Source organism: Schistocerca americana, chromosome 3 (genome assembly GCF_021461395.2).
Source record: "Schistocerca americana isolate TAMUIC-IGC-003095 chromosome 3, iqSchAmer2.1, whole genome shotgun sequence".
In the NCBI taxonomy this organism is placed as follows: Eukaryota; Metazoa; Arthropoda; class Insecta; order Orthoptera; family Acrididae; genus Schistocerca; species Schistocerca americana.
Window position 1 is genome coordinate 747,290,824 of NC_060121.1, and position 9,835 is coordinate 747,300,658.

Consider the following 9,835-nt stretch of genomic DNA (forward strand, 5'->3'; position numbering starts at 1 on the left):
TCAATTGAAGCGATTGTCAAAACAGACCACCCGGCGGTGGTTACAACTGTCGGTAACTCGAATTACTTTGTCAATTGTTTCGCTAATTGTTTAGTCATTTAATTTCTTGAGAAATTTCCTTGTTTACTCATCGTCATTATGTATCAAAATACATAAATCAGTTGAAAAAGTGGCTTCAACGAAGGACATTTGCTTTGGTGGTCGCAGAAAGAGACAGATTCTTGAGGTCGCATAATACGGACTGAAAAAGAAAGGACACAGCGAAAACGTTTGGGATCCCTCCATCGACGTTGTTGACCACCCCGAAGCAGAAATACTGTATTGCTGAAAAGTGATCATACAAAGGGAGGAAGCGTATACGATGAGTTCTCACGCCTTCTGTAATATTTATTGAAATTGCTTAGTCAACCTAGCGGGAAAAATCTGTCGATGTTTATATGCTTACTTTTATACGTTTTGTCAAAAAGAAATTGTGACTGTGATAATGGATGACTCTGAAAATGGTCCTACGCCTAACGTAAGTTTTTGCAACGATGACCATGACTGATAACAAATGGAAGAACGATTTCGAACTGTTTCATCAAGAAACTACAGAATCAACAGCAACAGTATTAGTGCGAAGAAATAGATTCGGGCCTATTTTATGACTCGATGATGATCTCGTATGTCTTGACAAGCAAGTTTGTGGTGCCTTGACTGAAATTTTGCATGTTTGTGAAAAGAACGAAGACGAAACAAAAGAGGATTTACGGTATACCCTTTGAACGAAAGTAGGCGACGGTCTATTCCAGCTTTGGTCGCAGTAGTGCGCCTCAACAAGGACGTCGCAGAAGCAGGGACAGATCTCTGATTTCACTGAAAATTAAAACTGAACCTTTCTCGTGTATTTTAGTAAATCTGTAGATATCATTAGTCAAAAATGGTTAGATAAAAGTTATTGAATCATATAAAAATCTAAATTCTTTTCATTGCTATCTAAATGTCACTTTATGGGTCCCTTTGCAAACAAATACTAACTAAACTAATGTATTTGAATATTTTTGGTTAAACTCTGATTTTTACTTCCTCCTGATGAGGCCTCGCTCATTCGAACTCTGGTTAACTTGATCTCTGAATTATTCTGAACTTTTCTGAGGTCTCGTGAACTTCGAACTATCGAGAGTTGGCTGTATTTCCATACACCAGAGTCATTAAAATTCATATCATTTCCACAGCCATAGTACACGGAGGTCAAGGAATCAGTGGAAATAGCTCCTCGACGCAAATTAAACGAGGCTGGTCGCTTTACTAAGGAAGTGTTCGTTGTGGTATAATAGCGCGCAAGTACTTTTCTGCCTTCAACTGTGTTTTATGCAGACACATTTTGGCAAAATCGAGCTTCTCAGTGACAATTGAGGACCATATCACCAGAAACCACTTGTTGCACGGCTGAAAAGTAAGTGCTTGCGGACTTTACTTGAAACTGCACGTAGGCATCTTGTTGGTCGTGGAGCCACTGCCTATAGGTTGGTACGGACGCAGATAGATTGCTGTTTAACAACAGTACAATCTGCGAACTTTTGAATACACAACGTCGATGTTTCCTTTGTTTGAGACTTCGAATAAACGTTCGGGCATTCCAGATCGGAACTAATATACTGGGTGATACAGTGATGCTGTTATAAACTTTCACGGATGATGGAGTAGGCTAAATGTATCAATCTGAAGGGACCTGGTCTGGAAAAACGGGTCGAAAGTTACAAGCGAAAATAATTATAATACCTCTGGCAGTGACCCTCTTCTGCTTCAAGCTCTTTGCTTTTCATATTTTTGGAGGAGGTAGTCAGGACCAAAACAAGAAAAAAATTGTCCAGTAAACATGGGCCCCAAACTGCATACCTTAAGAACTATGAACACTTGTTCACCTTTGCTACTGTGTAATACGTATTTTCTCTTGAACGAGTGCTCATGACTCTTAAAGTGAGCATTTTAGAGCCCATCTTTACTGGACAATTATATCTTGTTTTGGTTCATACTGCCTCGTCCAAAATATGGAGAGCAAAGTGCCTGTGACAGAAGAGATCCACTGCGAGAGGTATTAGAACAGCTCTGGCTAATAACTTTCGAGTCAGGACTAGGATCTCTCACCTCAGAGTGATACATTTACTCTTCTCCAATATCCCTGAAAGTTTGTAACACCATCAAGCAATCACATCGTACAAGGACAAATAATTCTTTAGTACAGTGACGAGTTTTTCTGTTACGTTTGCATGCGCGAGTTTGAATGTATGTATGTGTGTGTGTGTGTGTGTGTGTGTGTGTGTGTGTGTGTGTGTGTGTGTCCAGGCATTATCAGACACCCTACGTAACAGAGATGAAAGCTTATAGGTAGGTAATTAATTAAATTTCCTTTTTTTATTTCCTCTTAAAGAAGTTTCTGCTGAAATGCTCTGGTGCTCGCCTTTCTCATGCCTGCCAAAAGCAATACAGCTGTTAGCCGATTGGCAATTGCTACCGTCGTTCAGCTTCTATCTAGTGGATCTGATCTTCTTTGTATTAGATATTTGTGGAATTTCGTTTCTAATATAGGTCTTATAAAGACACTAAAGTTTTTCTATGACCGTGGTGCTGTAGTTGCAGCTACGAATGTATGCTTGATTCTTAAATATTACTCCATACTTTTGAGTCACATGTTCTCTCCATCTCACAGAATATTTATGTATGAACTGCACTAAGAAAAGGTCTCCGACTCGCATTACTTAATGGTTGTAAAGTAATAAGCAGTATCGGATAGTAAATGTATGGCGTTCCTTGCTACATGCTCGGAAATTGATCCGAAGATGTGGAATGTTGATATTTTTTAAAACCTGTTTATTTGCAATGTGGGTTCACACAAAATATTTAGTTTTGTACCTTTAATGTTTTTGTTTGTCACGTTTCGCAGAACTGCACTAATATGACTGCAGTATATTAACAACTGCATCAGATTTTTCATAACGATTTTGTACGTTGATTTATTATAGTTATCGGCGATATTTCCGATGCCACTTCATCTATAAGCTCTTTATTTTCACTGCTCTCTGTAAGATCCTACACGCAGGTTAAAAGGACGCGACAGTGTCTGTGTTACATTACAATTTGTTGAAATACTATGCACAAAGTAACTTCTTGTAATATACTGTAGTACAGTGGGTGGAGAACTTCTGAGATATGCTTGTTTGCCGTTTTACCAGTAGAATTACAGAAGTTGCCTAAATAAATATGTTTTAGAAGAACTAATAATGCGACGATGTGGGTAAACGTTTAATAAAATAAATGCTGCACGCCACTACAAAAGTATAAATATTCTGCTTTCTATTCAGTTTAGTCACACTTTGTCCTCTACGTTTCCGATCCAGTTCTCACGAAGGACAAGGCCATAAGAAAAGTACGCCGTTCTTGTAACCAATGCTTTCACTGCCACGCTTACCTGAGCATTGTCGCAGAACGTGCCCAGTAAAAATCTGTCGCTTTTCCCACAGGAGACAGTAAAACACAAATAGTAGGTTAAGGCACAGAATTCCGTGGAGATGCAGCTTTCGAAAGGAATGAGAAACACTTACATGATTACGCTTTGCGTTAAAAACTCGTAATAGGTGGCATACATACCGTGAGCACGTGAAATATTGGGGCATCTACATATTTCAACTTTCGAGAAATCCGATAACTCCGCTGCCTACTATAGATAATGTAGTGCCGAGTTTGTATTTGCGTATGTCAAAACCATTGTATTCTGGTAAGTAAACACCTAATCACCTCGAATTTTTAGCCTTCCTTGTATATTAGTACTGCATAAGGAATTTATGCCAATGCAGAATTGAGCTTCGAAGCGCCTTTGTACCAGGATATTTTTGTTAGCATCCGACATATTCGAGTCATGTTCGTGCAAGTATATGACAACATAAGAGGTGTGGCTATAGCATAACGCAACTGATCCTGTCACATAGTAAATACGTATGTGCCAAAGATGAACGACCAATAGCTGTGAAACGTGAAGCGTTTTCAGTCGAATTCGCCATGTTGAATGCGACGTCCCTGGGATGTACAGAGAAATCAGTGTACCCGTGGCTTTTCTTTGTGCAAGAGCTGTTATTTTGTTTTGCAGGAAAAATGTTCAGTTAACAATAGAGTTACAAAATGAAGTGAAGTTTCACGTGAATCTTGGGAAAACTGCTATTAAAATCTAACTATTACTAAAAGAAGTCTACTTTTCTTTATCACGTACGTGAGTTTTAGAGTCGTTCAAGAGTTTCCAAGATGATAAAGAGGACGCTGACAACGACTCACGCCTGGGACGCCCCTCAGCATAAAAAACGAATGAAAGTAGGTAATCTGATTCGATCTGATCGTCGTCTAAGTTTGGAATGATTGCTGAAACTCTAGGAACTGACAAAAGAATGCGTAAAGCAAATTTTACGCAGCCAGTTCAACATGAGAAAAGCCTGTGAGAAACGCGCCGCAATTCTCACGCTCGAACCAAAAGAAGTTTGTGAAACTGTTTTTACTGACACTTTGAAGACCATTGAATATGATCCTGATTTCTTGCATAGAGCTAAAAAATCTGATGAATCTTTGGTTTTCACTTATGAACCAGATACTAAACGACAATCGATGCACTGGAATGCACCCAACTTCACCAAGAGCTAAAACCGGTCGAATGAGTAAATCAAGCTTCCAACCGTTCAAGACTGTGTATTTTCAATGGGTTCCCGAAGGACAAACTATTAATCAACATTATAGGCTTTATATTCATGCTCAACTTCGTGAGAAACTAAGAAAAAACCGACCCGAATTGTGGAAAAATCCGTCATGGATTCTGCATCAAATCAACGAACCGGCTCATATGAGATTGCGTATTAAGAGGTTTCTAACGATGTACAGCATCCCAGTGTCAGACCACCACGAGACTTATCCATTGTCCAAGGTCAAATCTGCATTAAAAGGGAAAAGATTTCAGTTCGTGGTGGCAGTGAAAGAAAAAGCATCATGTGTCATCAACGATGGATTTCCACGCTGTTTCCATCAACGGAAAATTCGCATGGAGCCTTGTAACGATAGAGGAGGGGACTGTATTGAGGGCGACAATAACTAAATATTTATGTTTCTGAAATGAAATATTTAACAGCAATATTCACTTTTATTATATAGCTACACGTCGTAAAAAGTTAACTGGATAGTTCTCGTTAAGTCTCCTAACAGATACCGCACTTGAAGAAATTGACCACTGACATAAATTTTATTTTGCTCGTCAAATAGGTCTTATCTTCAATTTTTCGTGTTTAAAATGAACAAGTAGTAACACGATATAAAATCTGCATTTTACGTCCTTGATAACAATGTGAATGGTCTCGTATAGAATCTCGAGAGAGGGGAAAAGTGAATCCCATTTCGTTTTATTATTACACTAGAAGTTCCAAGATGTCGAATAGCATCAATAAAATAATGTCCCTACGATTGTGTCTGGTTTGGAGGACCACTTTGGGGTACTAGGTACGATCTGATAATGTCGAGTATTTCCGGATCGTACTGTGATTATACATGATTTTAAATTACCGACTATAGACTGGATATTCACATAATTAGAGTCGATGACAAAATGAGTCAATTCTGTGATGTATTGAATATTTTATCCGAAAGCTACCTCTGTAACCTAGCTAGAGAAATCAATGGCTGCAATATTTAAAGGAATATTGAGTAAGGTAGAAAATATTTCTGTGTAACAGGAAGCATATATGAAATTATCTGAACACACTTACCAAATACACTCCTGGAAATGGAAAAAAGAACACATTGACACCGGTGTGACAGACCCACCATACTTGCTCCGGACACTGCGAGAGGGCTGTACAAGCAATGATCACACGCACGGCACAGCGGACACACCAGGAACCGCGGTGTTGGCCGTCGAATGGCGCTAGCTGCGCAGCATTTGTGCACCGCCGCCGTCAGTGTCAGCCAGTTTGCCGTGGCATACGGAGCTCCATCGCAGTCTTTAACACTGGTAGCATGCCGCGACAGCGTGGACGTGAACCGTATGTGCAGTTGACGGACTTTGAGCGAGGGCGTATAGTGGGCATGCGGGAGGCCGGGTGGACGTACCGCCGAATTGCTCAACACGTGGGGCGTGAGGTCTCCACAGTACATCGATGTTGTCGCCAGTGGTCGGCGGAAGGTGCACGTGCCCATCGACCTGGGACCGGACCGCAGAGACGCACGGATGCACGCCAAGACCGTAGGATCCTACGCAGTGCCGTAGGGGACCGCACCGCCACTTCCCAGCAAATTAGGGACACTGTTGCTCCTGGGGTATCGGCGAGGACCATTCGCAACCGTCTCCATGAAGCTGGGCTACGGTCCCGCACACCGTTAGGCCGTCTTCCGCTCACGCCCCAACATCGTGCAGCCCGCCTCCAGTGGTGTCGCGACAGGCGTGAATGGAGGGACGAATGGAGACGTGTCGTCTTCAGCGATGAGAGTCGCTTCTGCCTTGGTGCCAATGATGGTCGTATGCGTGTTTGGCGCCGTGCAGGTGAGCGCCACAATCAGGACTGCATACGACCGAGGCACACAGGGCCAACACCCGGCATCATGGTGTGGGGAGCGATCTCCTACACTGGCCGTACAGCACTGGTGATCGTCGAGGGGACACTGAATAGTGCACGGTACATCCAAACCGTCATCGAACCCATCGTTCTACCATTCCTAGACCGGCAAGGGAACTTGCTGTTCCAACAGGACAATGCACGTCCGCATGTATCCCGTGCCACCCAACGTGCTCTAGAAGGTGTAAGTCAACTACCCTGGCCAGCAAGATCTCCGGATCTGTCCCCCATTGAGCATGTTTGGGACTGGATGAAGCGTCGTCTCACGCGGTCTGCACGTCCAGCACGAACGCTGGTCCAACTGAGGCGCCAGGTGGAAATGGCATGGCAAGCCGTTCCACAGGACTACATCCAGCATCTCTACGATCGTCTCCATGGGAGAATAGCAGCCTGCATTGCTGCGAAAGGTGGATATACACTGTACTAGTGCCGACATTGTGCATGCTCTGTTGCCTGTGTCTATGTGCCTGTGGTTCTGTCAGTGTGATCATGTGATGTATCTGACCCCAGGAATGTGTCAATAAAGTTTCCCCTTCCTGGGACAATGAATTCACGGTGTTCTTATTTCAATTTCCAGGAGTGTATTATCTCCGAGCAAAGACGTTGAATATAAATTCACAAAATGCCATTGTACGTTGTAGACAAGAACGCTTTGGGCAGAGAATGGCAGATGGCGTGGCAGGACTGTGCCTTACTGGATACAAACAGATGGAAATACCCACTGTCATTCCGCAACACGAGAGGTGAGGAAAAACCGAAAACAGACAGAAACATAAATTTATAAAACTATCCAATTTTAAGTGCAAGGGCCACAGAGTTATAGAAAGACACTAGCCAAACTATGACTGAGTGAACAGATCCTAAGTAAATGGTTTCCGTTAGGAGTATATATGAGAACGTAATCTAACTCCAGTCGCAGACGCTACAACCGAAGAACTGTGAACCACGGAGAATTTTAGTAACATTCTGAGAATGCACATATCAAGGAACGCAAAGAAATATATTATTTTTCTGATATATGTATCGCAAAATGACCAAGAGGTAAAATCAGAGAAAGTAGAGCTCATTCAGAGGCTTACTGACTGTCGAACTTGTCACGTATCATTCGCAAACGAAGCATGCAAGGTAGGTAATGACAGTGCTTTGCCAAGAACTGCGAAGTTATCTGTGGAAAGCAGACGTAGATTTTACTACTGTGTGGACGATGAACACCTTAAATTTTATTTTCCACAGGATCGAAGATTTCAGCTCCCACAGAAACGTGCGTCACGGTAACTCATAACACGTTTTCACGTGAGACGACTGAACAATCACTGAATTATCTACCTCGACGTAGGTCAGGAGTTTACATCACCAGAAATTCTGCTGATAAACGAAGTTCAAAGGTCCACCAACGTCAACTTATTCAAATATTTTTTAGGTATCTATTGCAATTACCGCTCGTACAGCCATATGCCGTCACTTGAGCATTAATGCTGGCGTAGTGGGCATAGGACAAGTAGAAGAAAATTGCGCAGTGTGTGAGATATAGAGCGGCTGACGGGTATTCACCATAGTTTCTTCAAGGTAGGGTGAAAAATGTGAAGCAATTCTCTCTTGATGGGTGATTGTCTCACTTGAAGGTACTCCAAGAACATTACGATGTTTGCCCTTCGGTTCAGCTTCTGGAGAGTGGTCCTGTGCTTTGATAGTACAGTAATGTCAAAAAGGGCCAATAAAGTGTCAGTCGTGTTTGCACTTCAAGACGCTGTTTAGCAGAGTAGAGACTTCGTAACACTTGAAACTGGTCGGCCAAAGACTGTGGTTATATCAACCATTGACTATTAATTCTGGTAACCAATTCTAGAAACATGAAAAGACCGTAATCATCCAAAATAAGGTCAATAAAGAGTAAGCACTTTACAGCCATTGCAGATATATCCAACCATATAGCTTCTTCGCGACTTTGTTGTTACCCAATAAAATGAACATCAGATGACAAAAGTGGTTGGACAGTTGTCCACACATCAGTGCACAATCGAGCCCGTTAGCTGCTGAGTTTACAGTACAAATACACAAAGATAACAGGTTAATGTTCGTTGGTCGGCAGAGCGGATTGAAATTTTTAGCAGGTTCAATCACGGTTCGGTTTCGTGGTCGTCTAGGACATCATTATTCTGAACGGATGTATGGAACGTTATGCCTTTATTTGTGGTCTGAAGAACGCCCAGATGCACAAAGATGAGCTACCACGTAGGCCCCTTTCTAAACTAAAACGAAAGCCCGTCCGAACAGGCTATGAAGGCGTAACGATACCGACCATCCGCCATGTCTTCCTCAGTTCACAGGCGTCACTGGATGCAGATATGGAGGGGCATGTGGTCAGCACACCGCTCTCCCGCCCGTAAGTCAGTTTACGAGAGTTGGTCCCTTTCAGAGAGGATAATACCAATGCAGGTGCTCTCATCTAATGGAGGAATCTGCCGCATGTACTGGCCTTCAAGGTCACCGGCAAGGTCAGACGAACGGCAGGCCATAATTCATCAAGGGCTCATCAAAACCTTGACGTGGATGCGTCACTACGTCTGTGTGGTAGTTAAAGGTTTTACTGTTGAGAAAGAGGTTTTCCAGTACCAATATCTGAAGTCAGAACTCTTGAAATATGTGTTATGGTCATGGTCGTTTGTTACATGTCCAGTGATTATACATTATTTTGTATCCTTTACCGAACTTTCGTATGTTTTTCGCATTTTTCTAGAGGAATATCACCTCTTTTCTTGCTTATGTTTAACTGAGGACGTTAGTAATTTCCACATCTTGTCTGATGACCTATGTGTCATTAGTTTCTGAGAGTACTCATTATCCTACAGTATTTCCACAATATTCACAGATCATATAAATTCATAACTAAAAGCGTATGTCGAAAGAACTACATGCTGAGTGAATAGCTACAATGATAACGATACTTTCTGTGTGTTCCACGATAAATATTTACTTAAACTTTAAAAATTTTGTGTGTATTTTGCAGACTTGAAAACCATATAAACATGTTAATAATGGCGTCTTAGTTTCCCTTCACCTTGCAGAAGAGCTGTACTGCGTCGTGGTATAGAATCTCCAAATTCTGGATACTTGGCTATGGAGTAGATGGAAGAGTAAGTTGTCCGATTGAGTCCAGTTTCTTCAATCTGATATGGCCATAATTGTTAATAAGAACCACTAAATTTGGAGGCCAC